The sequence below is a fragment of the Uranotaenia lowii genome, chromosome 3, assembly GCF_029784155.1.
Source record: "Uranotaenia lowii strain MFRU-FL chromosome 3, ASM2978415v1, whole genome shotgun sequence".
NCBI lineage: Eukaryota > Metazoa > Arthropoda > Insecta > Diptera > Culicidae > Uranotaenia > Uranotaenia lowii.
In genome coordinates this window covers 111,524,757-111,541,220 of record NC_073693.1, presented here as the reverse complement: position 1 = coordinate 111,541,220, position 16,464 = coordinate 111,524,757, and the positions used below count along the sequence as shown (strand labels likewise).

The 16,464-nt window shown below is 36.1% G+C and overlaps 1 protein-coding gene across 4 annotated transcripts in view; it reads left to right on the top strand.

Annotated features, from left to right (window-relative positions):
- LOC129758813 (uncharacterized) overlaps window positions 1-16,464 on the top strand; it is a 147,499-nt gene that overhangs the window by 11,291 nt on the left and 119,744 nt on the right. The gene's annotated exons all lie outside the window — the stretch shown is intronic.

The following is a 16,464-nucleotide window of genomic DNA, read 5'->3' as shown; positions in this document are numbered from 1 at the left end:
GGAAAGCGCGTTCGCGATAGGTTATTCCGACTGTAAAGCCGGCTTCGTTTTTAGAGGTGGCTAAGTAGTATATAGGGAAATCAGTCAGGTTATCAAAGCGTTCATTTATCATGTTGTACACAACTGGTCAAATGTTTGTTGCCAAGCTTCAAATATGGCATTCGAGAAATTCAAAACTTTAAATTTTTTTTCTTTTACTTGAATTATGAATATCTATTCAATTCGAGGTTTGAGAAACTATTTTGAAATTTTAGAAAAAAAAAGTTGATGACATGTTTCAGTGGGGCCTGGACATTCGGCCGAAAGATGTTAGGCCGAAGGTCGCTAGGTTGAATGGGTTAACAGGCCCGAAGGATGTTTTGCCGAAAGGTCACCAGGCAGAATGGCAGTGTCCGGCACAAAAACGCTAATCCGCTAATCGCTTATTAGTCCGCTAACTTTCGGTAAGCGAATTTATTTCCTCGCTATATTTTTCTTCAGCTAGCGGATAAGAAAGTTCCTCTAATTTTTAGTTCCGCTAACTGAAGAACGCTAACTCTTTGAAGTGTTAATTTGGCCATAGACTTATAGATCATAAATTCTGCATAAGTCAGATTTAAAATTTTGAATCCGATCAGGTATTTAAATTTTCGTTTATTTCAGAAGCTATTCGATCTCGATTTTGACCGAAATGAGCGTCTTTTTTAATTGCCTTCACTTGAATTTATGTCTTAAGCATAAGCCTTCTTTGAAAATAAAAGAAATGAAAAAGTTATGAAAACTTAAAATTTCCAGCACAGAATAAATGTATTTATGTCTAAAAAGATGAGATATTTCGGACAAAACAAAATATCTACCGAAAAAGAATATTTGCATTAACTGATGTAAAAAAATTAATAGGAGGGTGAACTGCCGCTGCCGGCAAGTCTGTCCCATATGCAAAAACAACGAACCGAGAGAAACGACTTTAAAGATTTTTATAAACTTTCGTGGATTTCTCGGTTGAAATTTTACCTATTCTATTTTTTTCTACACAGATATTAAGATAATTATTGTAGAATTTCATCCAATGTTTTTTTGCTTTGGACTTTGTTGATGCAGAGGAGAAAATAATGATGGGACAGCCTTGCGAGTATATTTCGCATGCGTATTAAATGTACCCCCAAAGCTGTCCCATATTTGGCTTTTCTTTTGTCAGTTGATCATTTGATTCTCTCTAACTGAGCTTTATTATTCACTTTACTGGTTGTTTACTGATGAAAATAAGTTTGAAATGATGTTTATGACATATTTTTTATAAAAATAACGTAAGTTTACCGTAACAATTGAGTGGGTCTAAAATAAAATGAATAACAACGTTCCATTACTAAAACAACCTGTACCTTCGTCTATTGGAAAGTTTTTCGGTCGATCAACTTTTTAAAAAGACAATACAAATTAAATTAATGCTGAATCAGAAACAGCGAAGCATCTTGGCTGCAAATATTTGATGAGAAAAATCAATTCAATATGACTTAAACGTGTGCTACCAGGTACGCGTATTTTTGTTCATAGATTTTATGAAAGTCCAAGCAGCAAGTAACATCATGACAAAAACCTAAAAAATATGGCTTTGTAGCTGACTATTTTTCATGTTTTCCAAAGAACAATTCAATAAGCTTCATGCGAAATTTAAAAAATAACAGTTTGATGGAATTTACCCATTAGGCTAAACTTAGCTTGTAAAAATTATGGAGATTGTTATTTTTAACTTTACTGTACTGTTTTATCTAGTCTAACTTTCACAATTTCAATGTATGCTTATTTTGTCGCACACATTGTATGAATATTTGTAAAATTAACGTAAATTAGAGGAGCAATTTTGAAGCAGTCTGTATAAATAGACATATGGGACAGCTTTGCAGGTATATTTCATATGGGACAGACATGACTTGGTATTTTTTCATATATGTTGAGAACAAAGTTATGAAAGTTTTTAGTCTAAATTGAAGAACTTACTGTATTTGAACGATTTTTGAGATAAACTGAAAAATGACGAAAATGCATATGGGACAGTCTTGCGAATAGCGGCAGTATAGTTCAGTTGGAAAGTCAGTTGTTTACTGAGCCGATGTCCGAGAGCTCGATCCCAACAGTAAACATTGATCACAGTTGTATCGGATAAGTTTTGCAATGACTGTCCGTCAACTGCATCGTTGATATAATTCGCGAATGACATAAACATGTTAAAATGACAATAATCGAAATAAAAATAAAATACCAAAAACACTATTCAATAGTTATTCTTATTTAATTTTTGGCATTTGGCGAGTTGTGAAAATTCAAGGTAGAATATTTAGAAAGAACATGAAAGTGTTATAGGTGGAAAGATCAAAGCTAGAGCGCTTTGGGTAGAAGAAATTGAATAGTTGGTGAAAATGTGAGCAGGGCTTTTGTTTTGTGAACAGCTTTTGAACTACTTGCGTGATTCTTTGCCGCGCGCCGTTTCAATGTTGATAGGAAGCGATAAAGAAACCCATCGCATTCCTACCCACATTGAAACACGGACGGGTCGAACACATGAGATTGTGTCCGACCGGGCAACTATTCAATTTCTTCTACCCAAAGCGCTCTAGCTTTGATCTTTCCACCTATAGGGTAACGGACTTATTTTGGACCGGGTACATATTTTGGACCGGGTACATATTTTGGACCACCTTGCAGCTTTTTTCGAATATTTCTCACATAAATCATGTTAATCATGGAAATTTTGAACAAATATAGTTGAAGCTAATACTTATGATTCTAATCATATCTAACATTCCATCTAAGTAAGCTGATAAGGTAGAGAAATTCGAAAATAAAGTTTTGATTTTTTACTGTTGGGCCGAATTAGCCACATTTCAGGAGGACGTGACATTATTCGAGTTAACTTTCAAAAGGTTTTCTATATAGCTGTGATGAATTTAACATCTATAAACATGTTCACAGCTATGATAAAACACTTGAAAACTAGTTTGCATGCTTGAAGATCCAAAATAACTTGTTTTAATAGCAATTTGACCCATGTCGAAAATAGGTCCGACTTAATTCCCTAGGGACTTATTTTGGACCACCCAACATAACTTGGGTATTGAACTTACTGTTAAATGTTCATGAACATAATAAGACGTTGTACGACGATATGTAAAAAATAATGCACTCTGTTTCAATTGCTTATTATAAATTAAATTTGGAATTTTGACATTATTCTATTTGATAAACTCGCTAAAGGCCAAACCTGCCTTTAGACAAAGTTCACTTCAATCGGCATAAAACCAAGCCAATCACTGTTTAAATTACTATTTGTGGCTTTAAATTACGTGAATCTTACAACCCACATTATGGCATCTGTTTGATAAGCAGTTGTTAAAAGCTACAGCTTAAAGGAGCTGAAAAACATGAAAAAACTGGACATACACAATTTTTTAATAAGATCAATGCTTTATGGAAAACTATTGACGGTTTGGTCTAATAGTTACTACCATTCAGGGTGGATTTTCGAGAAATAAATACACTTGGTTAGGAAGAAGAGACTAAATATAGACTCTAATGGAGGGGTTGGGAAAAACGACAACAAATCGGCAAATATGTGATAAGTTTAATTTTTGTAACAGTTGGAATACCTCAGTTAATAGTAGAACAATTTTAACAAAAAATATATTCAACTGAGTAATGATATAGTATTTATGTGTTTCAAAACCTAGGAAAAATTTGTTGAAATGTGTAACACTTACAAGCGAAAAAGTACTAAAAATCTAGTTTTTCAGCCCCTGTGGTTATGCAATTTGTGAGAAAAAAAAAACAATTGAAAAATTAACTTCAACGAAAATTTTTTTCAAAAGATTAAAAAAATTGTTTTAAAGATAAAACTGATTTTTTGTGAATTTTTCAGTGAAAGAAATCTTGCTTTTAAATCGTTAAAACTATAGCATAATTCTCGCATATTTTTATCTTTTTGGAATCTATGTTTTCTATAGAACTGAAGCTCAACCAAATCCACTAAGGTTTTGGAAGTCAAAGTGCATCAATTGATGTCGCTGAGATGATGATATCAGACTTTCTTAACTTATCATTGGGTAGCCTGAAGAAGATTTGCGCTCTTGATCCTAAAGATAAGCCGATTGGCCAGTATTTAGCACTGCAGAACAATTTTCTTCGAGATTTCAGTGCGCTGTAGGAGTTTTTTAAACATTTGAAACACACTATATAACGAAGGAATTTTTCTGTTTTACTCTATTCTTATCTAAAATTACTGTTTTAAAGCTTAAAAAGTTGTAGAAAAAAAACAGACGGTTTTAGTAAGAAGTATTCAACAATTAAGTATATACCTAGGTAGAGGTTGGGGAAAAGTTGAAGAACGTTATATAGTTCAGGAATGCATTATAGTGAACAAACAAAACTTGACTACAAGAATAAGGAAGGAAAGATTAACTGAATTATTCACATAATTGCGCATCAATCGCTGTCGTAAATGTCGCAAAATTTAGAAAAAAAAACTTATTTAGGGTGGTCCAAAATAGGTCCAGAGGGTGGTCCAAAATAGAAACCTGGTGGTCCAAAATACCAACCAGAATAATAATCGAAGAAACGAGTTTTTAGGCTTAAATCTTGTGAAATTGCAACAAACGACGATATGTTTCGATAGGAAAAGCTATGATCTTCGCAATGAACGGATAAAGCAGTCAAAATTGTAACATGTACTTTTTTATTTAAGAAAATAGCATAGCTACTTCCCAAAGCGGTCCAAAATTGGTCCGTTACCCTAATACTTTCATGTTCTTTCTAAATATTCTACCTTGAATTTTCACAACTCGCCGAAATGCCAAAAATTAAATAAGAATATATTCCAGCGGCGATTAAAATAAGATAACATATTCAATAGTAATACAACTGGCTATAAAGTCCAATTTTTTTTATCAGAGCTGCTTCTATTGGTGCTACAAAAAGGTTCATACCCGGGATTTCCCGAAGCTAATAAAACGTTCAAAATTACTAAAAATTTACATAATCTAAATAGGATAAATGGATCAGATTGAGCAAGGAAATTGAAAGTTCTACCTTGATAAATGGCTTAAACTTAATTTTATTTTCCTTAAAACTGCTAAATACATTGAATTTGGTAAAAAATTTCATGTTCGAAAAATTTGAGTAAAATTGAAACACAAAAATTTATAAAACCAAACAATTTTAAGAAAGAAACGCCAAGAAATGAATCTAAATGTTTTATTTAGCAACATTCATCATTTGAAATTTTTGTTTCGCAAACTGTTGACAGTTCCAAATCATCGGCGAAGAAAGATATTTTGAAATAAAAGGATAAATATCCTCTAATTCACGAGATTTGATTAATAACCTGAATTCCAGCTAACCAACGTCTATCGCTAGTAAAAAATCTTGCTCAATTAATTCAAATTTTTGTACCAAGAATCAGTCAAGTCTGTCGGTCAAAGTACTTAGTTTTCGGCTCTTGGGCTTTATAGTTGCTAATTGAATTTTTGAAGAATTAAAAAAGTATGAAATGTTTTGTAATACTACTACCTAAAAATTAAAGAAAAAAACCATATAGATAAAGTTACGTATGCAGTAGAGTGTTGAAATCTTCTTTTTCAATTTTTCCCGGGGATCCCGAGAGTTCCCGGGAAAAGGATTGTCAGATTTCCCGATTCTCGGGAACGCTAAAATAGACGGAAAATGGAAACTCTAGTGCTACATGAGGTGAAGTTATACCATTTTGAGGCATTCTAATGTGTTAATGAGTATTTCCTAGAAGTTACAACACGAGCTGTCAAAATCGCATTGGAAGGAGTTATCACGTCCCAACCAAGGTTTCACAGAATTTTGAGCAAATTTTCATCACAGGATCTGTGTCTCAGATGACAGAATACTGAAAACTTTCACAGATTTCACAGAATTTTGTAATTAGATCGTTTTTTAATGTACATTTTTATGGTAATATATTTATCATGATTTTCTTACAATGATTCGTGAAAATTTGATAAGCTTGATAATCATAATGAGTTTTTCCTAAGAATTTTGTTTAAGCTTATGCTTTTTGTTTGTGTTTGATATGATTTTTCAATAAAATTGACAAAAATAGCGTCACAGAAAAGTACCACAGAAATTTTTGGTAAATTCACAAAAATCAGAATTAATTTTGTCAAAAACAAAGAAAATTTCTCGGTAACCTTGGCCCCAACTCCAATTTCTTCATAGAAAGGTAGAGGCCATGTTCAAATACCGGAAAATGGGGTAGAGGAAGAAGGACCTAATGGGTGAAATTCCTATAAAAAGGAAAAAGAAAGCAAAATGGGGTGCATCGGGATAAAAATATGAAAGATTGATTTCAAGTTTTTGTGTTTCATTGCGTAAAATGTAATATGAATTTCCTTTTGCAGATACAGTAATTCACCAATTTTTATACCATCACGAGTGTTGTTTGGAAACACTGCACTGAAAAAGCAAATAAGGAGTTCCGAGAGTTTACTTCATCTACAGTGTCCATAATGCAAAAGGCCATGATTCCCAGCGGAATAATTGTTATCTGATATTGATCATCGCGCACAGGGGTAATATATGGAAAAGACGATCAAATTTATTTTCTGCCGGAACCATGCGTTTTAGACCTATAGTGTCTTGCAGACAAATGACCTACATTACAAGAGCTATGCAATTATTTTTTTGAAAAATTGATTTAACTATCTAGCAGTGAAATAGAAAAACTAACTTTTTTATTTTTTATATTTTAGAGCTATACTGTCTGAAAAAGGTTTTCAGATTGTATTAATTCTAGCAATTTTGCCAAAAAAGGCATCTGTATCAATAAAAGTTTCAAAGATATGACAATTGAAAAAAAAAATCAGTTTCCTCATATTACTCTTTTGCGAGTGATTTTTTATATAAAATATGTTCTACAGAGTTTTGGAGACAGCAAAGTTGCACACTTTTGCTGAATACACTGAATAAGAATTTTGATGTTCGATCCAGATTATTTTTTTTTAATACTTAGCAAAGACAGTCATTTTAAATCGGTTATAACTACTGAGTTTGGGCGAGTTTTATTACATATTATACAGTTTTGCAATCAAAAAGTTATCATCTTTAAAAAAAAGTACAATTTGAAGTGGCCAATTGTGATCTTCATTGTGTAAATGTCAATAAAAGTGAGCCAAAAGTGATGTTTTTATACTTGCTGTCTCCGATACTTTCTAGATTATATTTTACATAAACAATCACTCGCAAAAAAGTAATGATAAACAACTTAAGGTTTGAGTTTTTTACTGACTCTTTTGGCAAAGTTTCTAGAATAGGAAAAAGCTAAAAACTTTTCTCATACAGTATAGCTCTAAAATGGATGTGCTATACAAAAATGCCAACTCATGATATTTCTAATTATTAAATTTTGAGCTTTTCCGAGTAAATAACGCCTTTATTGAAATTTTTTTGATTGATTTGTATGGTTAGCTCAAAAAGTTGGGTTTCAGTATTTGCAACAATTGACTGACATTGTTGCATCAATTAGGCTAAAAATCATGTTTAACAGTGTAACCGATGAACAAAACATGTTAAATATATGGGAGAGTGGGGTATCATGGGCACTTTTTTTTCTTTGCTCATAACTTTTTTATTACAAAAGATAAATAGAAAAAAAAAATAAATGGAAAGGTTCTCGACAGTTCTAAGGTATCATTAGGCTTTTTTTTCAATAAATTAGTTCCCTCGAGCTCTGTCTGTTTTTAAAAAAAGTATTTTTTTCGGATTTTTAAAAATCGTGGCCAATCGAAGCCAGCAAATCCAAATTAACTAGATAACGTGCAAAGTTTATGAAATGACCCAAAATTTAAATTTCATAATTCATTTAGTTATTATAAAGCAATTTCAGATGAGCAATTGAAAAACAGAATTGTGTGTGATCGAATAATTACTAAAACCTAGCTCGCGAACGTTTCGGCAGCATTCCCTATATAGAATGTACAAATATTGTTCATAACTTTTTATTTGGCATAAGAAAACTTTACAGATTGGATAAATGTATTTTAAGTTCTGAATGTGTATAAAAACATAAAAATATAGGTGGTCCATAAAACGTGGCCAACGATTCCCCGCAAGCTATGATTTGCAAATTGGTTGCGTTTGTGTGACTTTTTGATGTTTCAACAAAAGTTTCTTTTTCACGTCAAAGAACATGGCAAAACTATGATCATAAGCGTATGAACATATTTTTAAGTCAACAACAGATAGAAAAATATGCTTACGCAAAGCAACGGCGATGACAGTAAACTCATCATAAGCGATTTTTTTTATACATATCAACATTGAGACATGTCTTGTCATCAGAATTCTACTTGAAAAAAAAACGCTCATTTTGATCGAGAGTAACTAATGAAAAATTCTTTCTTTTTGCCTCAAATTGTCTCTAAATATTAAAATTTAACATAGAGTAAAAAAATCAGAGAATTCAAGAAACCTTTAAATCTCTGATTTTTTCCAACCCACCCCGTTTAATATATTTATTACTGTTTATTTATATTTATTTTATGGTAATCTAAACATTGTTATAATAGTGAGGATATGGTCTTGGACTTTTGATGATAATTCTTAAGTCAACATTCGTAAAATTGACTGGTTCCCGGAATTCTAGTGTTGAAAACCATTTGTATAACTTTTTCAACCGAAATGCAGAAAGACGTTAAGATTCAACTATTGATTCAGGAAGCAGAATTTCAAAAAAGTACCATTACTTTTTCCATCTTCAAAGTTCTTTTTTCAATAACAAAATGAAGCAACGCCCACAATAGTTATGAATCTAATTGAGTTACTAAGGAGAAATAAATCGTGTTATAGGTGCTGTGACAAAAGAAGTATATGATATTTGTTCCTTTTCAGATATAAGAGCGTTAAGGAATCGATTTTTACAAATTTATCACCATTGATTTACTTTGAGTCACAAGATTTTTTTCGCAACTCCCTATTTTTTATTTTTTATTTCATTGATTTTTTCGATTCTGAAGGCTTAGGTAAGTGTCAGCTGGCCTTAGGAGCCGTGTGTCTTAAGTGGAAGGAACATACTTTGTTGTTTGACTTAATTTTTTTGGGATAAATATTTAACACGTTCGTCGCCACGGCACCCATATTCGGGTGACGGGTGTATTTCCTGGGGGGACCCGTCACATCAAAAAGCGTGTGACGCTCTCTTACTTAAGTTAACCGCTCAGCTTCGCCACACGTTTCAAATATGGGAGTTCTCCGTGTTTGCTTTCTCTCTCTGAAAATTTCTTTGGGCCCGGCTAGTAAAACTACCAAAATGAGCGTGGCGACGAACGTGTTAAACGCGATGAACCTTTTTTTTTGTGAACTTTTGTTTTGATTTTTAATTGATATTCCAACCTATCTAATTGAAAAAAATGGTTTAAAGTGATAAAAACTTCATTACAATTAATCCTTCTCCAGTTTTATTATTCGCAGAATCATCAATTATAAAATGAGCTAAATATATTATTTTGAATTAAAGTTTAAGTGTATTTTTTTTTTAAATCTAAAAGCTGATCACTTATTTTGTATTTCCTTTACACTTATTTTAGGCGTCGTACACAAATTACGTAACGCATGTAGGGGGGGAGGGGGGTAAAGTCTGCGTTACTTGCTGTTACATAGGGGGGAGGGGGGGGTACTTGGTTCAGTTACGTAACAAATGAATGGAAAAAAATGAAAAAAATTGTAATTTTCTTTTTTTGGCGAGCAAATCTACGCACCCTTTGTTCGAAAGCGTCAATGCTGGTTAAGTATTGTGTAAAAAAAGTTTGATTCAGAAAAACCGTTTATGTGTTTGCGTGCGCACTGCGCGAATGTAACGAAATGAGCTTTGCTGTTTTGTTCATTTTACTGTCACGTCACCGACTGCAGCTTATTCAGTGTTTATGTGCAGTGTAACTGACTGTGTTCAATTTCCTCAAATAGAAAAAAGTGAATGTGGTAGATATAGGTGAAACAACAATAATATCAAGAAAAATGTTTAAAACTATTCACTTTCATATTCCGCGAAGAATTATTTATTATATTTTATAATTGAGTTTCTTTGGCAACCCGGAATACGTTTTATCAGTGGGTTGTTGAATGAATTCATTGCGGAATATTGAACGAAACCAATTCATTCAAGCAGCTTTGAGTGTGTGAGTGAAGGAAGTTGGATGCAATTGAATGGAAAATTAACGGTCATTCTTTCGGCGTCTTTTGAAGAAGAAAGTTGTGTTGTGAGTGAGTAAAAAAAGAAAATTAATAAACCAATTCACCACAGTGAGTTTCATTGTTGTAATATAATCGCGTCATTAATTGCATCTCATTCAGTTTCCAGAAGACTGCAAAATGGATAAAAACGACCTGTTTCAACGCCTTTACAACGCTATCGTTAAAGCTAATCCTGAGCGCAGCAAGAAGAAGTGTCAGGATGAGGCGGTGTTTATCTGGAACAAATCCAAAGAAAATCCGGATACGCAGCAACAAGTGATTTCTGAACAACTCTCCGAAATTCAAAGAAAATCAACTCTGCAGAAAGGTTCGCTGCTCAAATTCTGGGGGCAGGCAAGTAAAAGTGCACCAAAGCATAAGGAAGTGCCTGTTACAGTGTTGGAATCAAATGTTGAATCTCCCAAAGCACCTCAGCCACCGGAAAATGATCAAGATGACACACCGGAACCAGCCAGAAAGCGCCCTGCATATGTTCAGGACAAATTAAAATCGGACCTCGCAAACCCCAATTCTGAGATCGTAAGTATACTCAATCTAAAAGTAATCTTATAGCTGAGTGAAAATCGAAATTTTGTCTACAGGTCAAACTCAGAGAAATGGAAGATTGCGGAATGCTCACGGAGGAAGACAAAGCAAAATTGACCGGGCATTTGAAGGAACGAAAGCAGAAGGAAGCTGAATTGAAAACCAAAACCCTGGCTCAAGAGCGCCAGCAGCGGTTCCGGGACGAGAAAAAGAAGGCTATGCAAAACCTACTCGAGCAGATTCCCGAAGCCAAGGATCATTTAAAACCACAAATCTCTGCAGGTCGACCAACGCTAGAAGATCGGCAGCCAGATTTGCTTAAAGCAATCGTGGACATTGCAATGCACGGATCAGCTGCTGCGGAAAAGCGCCAGGATGAGCGATATCGTAGCGTGAAGACGCTTACAGAACTGTCTGGAGCTCTGAAAAGCAAAGGATACCACATAAGCCGAATGGGTACGTACTTACGTTTGTTGCCTCATCGGGCCAACAGTACTGAGGGAAAGCGTCATGTACATACAGTGCCGGTGAAACTTCTAAAAGCAAAGAACGATTGTCACAAGGTACACACAGACGGGAAATTTTGCACTGCAAGTATTAACATGCTGGAGCAAATTGCGTCGCTGTTGGGACCCAATGAGGTTTGTTTTTTGAGTCAGGATGACAAGGAACGTGTAGTTATGGGTCTCACAGCTGCAAATAAACAAGCACCGATTGTAATGCATCTCGAGTATCGGGTACGACTGCCGGACCACGATTTTGTCGTGGCTCCGAAACACAAACTGATTCCCTCAGTAATCGCCGGATGCATAATTAAACCTGGACAATTAGGCAGTAGTGAAGCTGTTGGGTACAGCGGACTCACATGCTTGCGGTGCGTTCAGGGAAACACTGTTCATCAACAGCTTTTTCCCATGGACTGGATTTCAACAGGGTGTGTGAACTACCAGAGTTCGATGAGATCATGCGTTATCAAGGAGAGATCAAGCCCATTGTTATTATTACCGTTGACGGCGGCTTAGATGAGAACCCCCGTTATAAAAAGGTGATTGATATGGCGATTCACCATTTCCGGGAATTGAACCTTGATGCAATGTTTATTGCAACCAATGCTCCCGGACGGAGTGCATTCAATCGCGTTGAGCGGCGCATGTCACCCCTCTCCCGGGAACTCTCAGGGTTGATTCTCCCTCACGACCACTATGGGTCACATTTGGACGCAAAACTGAGAACGAATGATCCGGAACTGGAAGCGAAGAATTTTAAATATGCTGGTGAAGCTTTGTCAGATGTTTGGAATGATTTGATGATCGATGGACATCCCGTTAAAGCAGAATACATTGAGCCCACTAACTCACAAATTGATTCTGCAGAATTAGAGCAATATTCACCCGAGTGGTTTGCTCGTCACGTAAGGACATCACAGTACTTCTTGCAAGTTGTCAAGTGTAACGACAGGAACTGCTGCAAGGAGCCAAGGAGCAGCTATTTCTGGGTTAACCAGCATCAATTCTTGCCTGCTCCTGTTCCTCTCCTGCAAACCCCGGATGGATTGAAAGCTCCAAACCCTACAGACGTGAACGTTAGCTTCCCATCGCTGTTTGTTCGGAACACTGTAATCTTGTCGAACATTCTTCCAAGGGCACTACTGGCTTACAAAGAACTTCCCTACGATGCATATTGCCCATCGCAGCAGTCCGTTTTGAAGGCAAGAATTTGCAAAACGTGTTCACTCTATTTTGCATCTCAAGTAATGCTCAAAGACCATCAAAAGGTGCATAAGACTGGAGTGCTTGAGAAACGCCGACACACCAAGACGATCGCAAGACGAGAAAATGAGATGCTGGTGGAGGAGAATGATGAACTTGTTTGGACCGATGATGACTCCGACGTTGAACAATGCATTACATCAGATGTGGCGGAGGATTCAAATACCTTCCCTGTCGTCACAGTTGATGAGCACATGAATCCAACTTGGACCGAGGCTGTTTTTTAATTTTTTTTTTCTTTTGATATTTTTCACTTATACTAGACGTTTCAGAATAAAAATGCATCAAATAAACTTTTGTGTACTTTTACTGTTAATTTCAAAATTGAATATGGGGGGGGGGGGTATTTAGCGTTACGTAACTATAGAAGGGGGGTTCGATCAAACGTTACTTATTGTGACATAGGGGGGGGAGGGGGTCTAAATTCTAGATTTTTTGCGTTACGTAATTTGTGTACGACGCCTTATTTACACTTATCAATTGTTGGGCTGAATGATGGTGTGAACAGCCATGTCATCCTTTCAACAAATTTCAAGCAAGCTTTTATCGCATTAATTCAATATTCACGGTATCCATTACCAGTAGTAAACCTCCCCAAATATGTGTTGAATCAGCCAGCCTCCCCAAGGACGACAACACGTTTCGCCAATCTTAATGGAAAACGATTTATCCGGAAACAAGAGAGTGTTGTGTCATATCCCCATCGTCCGTCGTCCGGTGGCGGCAGACTCTAGAGGCAACGCAATCATACTATATTGGCGGGCAAGATTAATCAGCCGGTGCAACAACAGCGGTCAGCTTCCCACAAACAACAAACTGGCCAACGACGACGCCCTACACGCAGACCTTAGCTCACGTATACACACACGCAAAACCACCAAGGTCAATTTTGAAAGCACGACTCGATCAAAACACCAAAGGGGGAAAGCCAAACCACACGCATCAAACACACGCAGATCGACCACTTGAAAGGAAGTATAATTATCAACCACCTCTCTCTCGTTCGCGTATCAAGACCACCTCTCCTTTTCCCCAAAGTCCCCTCACCGAACTTGTGTTGTGACGTCATAGAGTCTCTCGATGACGTACAATTGGCGACTGTGTACAACGACAGCAACAAAAACAACATTCGGCCCTCAGCTGGGCATCCTGAAATAATGAAGGCTAAGGGAAAGAACTGCATCGACTTAAGGAGGCTGGAGGCTGGCCTGACTTAACATAAAACTGGTCCTAGAGTAGTTACACACCCCGCTTTACAAGACACAAGACTCCTTAGTATTGACTCTCAAACTGACCAGAAACTGCTAAGGCACCTCAGTCGATATACGAGGGGGGGGATGTGGGGATTTTTTTTTTATAGACAACAGGCAAAAATGCTCACTTGCTAGCTCCATTGAAAATCGAATCAAAATATAGAAAAATGAAATGCACGCAAACACAGAAATGCTGTTGCTGCTGGCCAGACCAATATGGCTCGCTCTCGTATTGACTGCTTTTTTTTTCTTCGATTATGTAAGCGCATAATCAGCTTGACCTGGAATTCACAGACTCTGTTTGGGTGCAGCGATTTTAATAGCAAGCCGCGTATCGAAACGTCATGCGTGATCATCTGGAGCGGATTTGGCTAGATCGTATGGTGGATCTAAAGTGTAATCCGTTACATCTGATCTTATACCAATGCTATTGTTGAAGGATAAAATTTTCTTATAGGATGATCTTAGGTGTAATAGTTTCTTATTATTGTGGATATGGGCTAAGCGATCCAAAAAACTGATAAGTAGTGGACTCATAACATTGGGGACTAACTTTTTTGTTTTGACAAACCCGGTTTAATAATTTTGAAGACGAGTCAGAGAACGTTCAGAGTATAACGGATTACTAAGGAAAAGATCTTACTGATCAAAGTCAGAGGTGGTTTTGAAAATTTTATAATTAAAGAAGAATTAACATTATTAATAACATTTTTCCCATATTCAGGAATTTGAAATTTTTTGATACAATTTTAAACTTTGTACTTATAAAATATCGGTAAAAAAATGGTTTTCCATTTTTGAAACCTAGGAGTTTAAAAATGATCCAATTTTGAGCTTTATGCATGAGGACTCTCTTATTTTTTTCGTTTTACGAAACGAATCCTGCTGCCGAGCTGGATCGGTTTCGACTAGTTTCAACTTGCTCCATTGGCTCATTGAACATCTATTGGGGGTAAGACGCCCACGTTAAGAAGAATCTTTTATAACTCGTAAGTGAAGAATGCAATCCAGTTAATTCGACAAGTGTTTTCAAAAAAGGACGGCTCTTCACCATAAATATATAAACAGGAACACTTAAACCAATTATATACGTCTTAATCGTTGAATTTTGAAAGGCTTTCTAAAGTAAAGCATGGATCACGATGAATCTGGACGCATTAAAAAGGATCTAACTCGGAGCTATGTAAACGAAATAAAAATGTGTTGTACTCAAAATGTAGGGTTTTTATTGCACTTTAAAGGAAAAATAATGAAAAAAAATATTCCGATGTTGTTTTGATGAAATTTCGAACTTTTCGTCGATTACCACTCATCATAGTCTGGACACCCTATTCGCTGACCTCAGCGGCCATTTTGTCCCACAATCTCTTCATCTCTGTTCCATCCCGAGTCGTCCTACCATTCTTCTCCATCTTCTGCTTGACAATTGCCAAAATTTTTCGATAGGGCGGAATCGAGGGCAGTTGGGTGGGTTGATGTCCTTTTCGACAAAATCCACCCGTTGGCCCGATACCACTTTAGTACCTCTTTGCTGTAGCGGCAGTTTGCCAAATCTGGCTAAAACTTTACTGGTCCTTTGAGAGATCTAATGTACGAAAAAAAAAACGTTTTTCAGGCACTCCTTCTTGTACATTTCGGAGTCCATGGTCTTGTTTTTCACAAAAACCGGGGTTTTTCGTCCGCAGCTGCAAATACCTTTGCCAGATCAAACACTTTCTTGCCAACTTATCAGCAAAAACGAATTTGAACTTGGCGGGAACATATCGCCGACCAGTGGCTTTGTAAAATTTTTGGCCAGGAAGCTGCCCAAAATCCATCTTCACGTACGTTTCGTCATCCATGAGGATGCATCCGTCGTACTTCGTTAGAACCTTGTTGTATAGCTTCCGAGCACGTCTTTTGGCTACTAAATTCTGCTTCAATGTCCGGTTTGGTTGCTTACTGGCCCGATAAGATCGTATTCCTTCGCGCAGATAAATCCTTCTGACGGTGGACCGGTCGGCATTGAATTCTTTGGCGATGTCATAGTCCGACTGTCTTGGGTTTACCTTGATCGTTCTCAACACCTTTAAATGCAGTTTCCGATCATTAGGTCCTCTATAACACTTAGTATGAACCTGCCGATCGATAGTATGCATCTGGGGGAGGAAGACTGAAATTTGCTGCATCGATTTCTGCATCGTTTTTTTACTGTTCGGCAAAAAGCCAGCAATTGTTGAAAAGATTTATAATCGTTCAAATTATAACTTTAGATGATCAGTTTCGTGTAGTGTGTCATGTAACTCAGTTGTTTAGGTGCTAAATTTAGATTTAGCTATATTTTTAGAACAACCATTTATCAAGCCATTTTTATTTTACACCTTAAAACTTTGACGAAATTTGAGCGACATAATACGCCTGATCATGCAGGAATTTGCCAGAGCAAAACAAAACCTAATTAAATCATTGTTTTATGCAAAACAAGTGGTTTTTAGCATGAAAAAAGTTTTATTAAAAATTACTAAATAAGAAAGTAAAATTTTGAACCTTCGCACTGGTCGGTAGATTGATGAGAGAAATTTGACGTTTGATTTTTTTTTTATTCAGTCTTCGTCCCCCAGGTATGCATCTCACGGAAATGTTTAAAACGACTGCACACGGTCGATTTGATCATCTTTACAGATTTCGCAATTTTT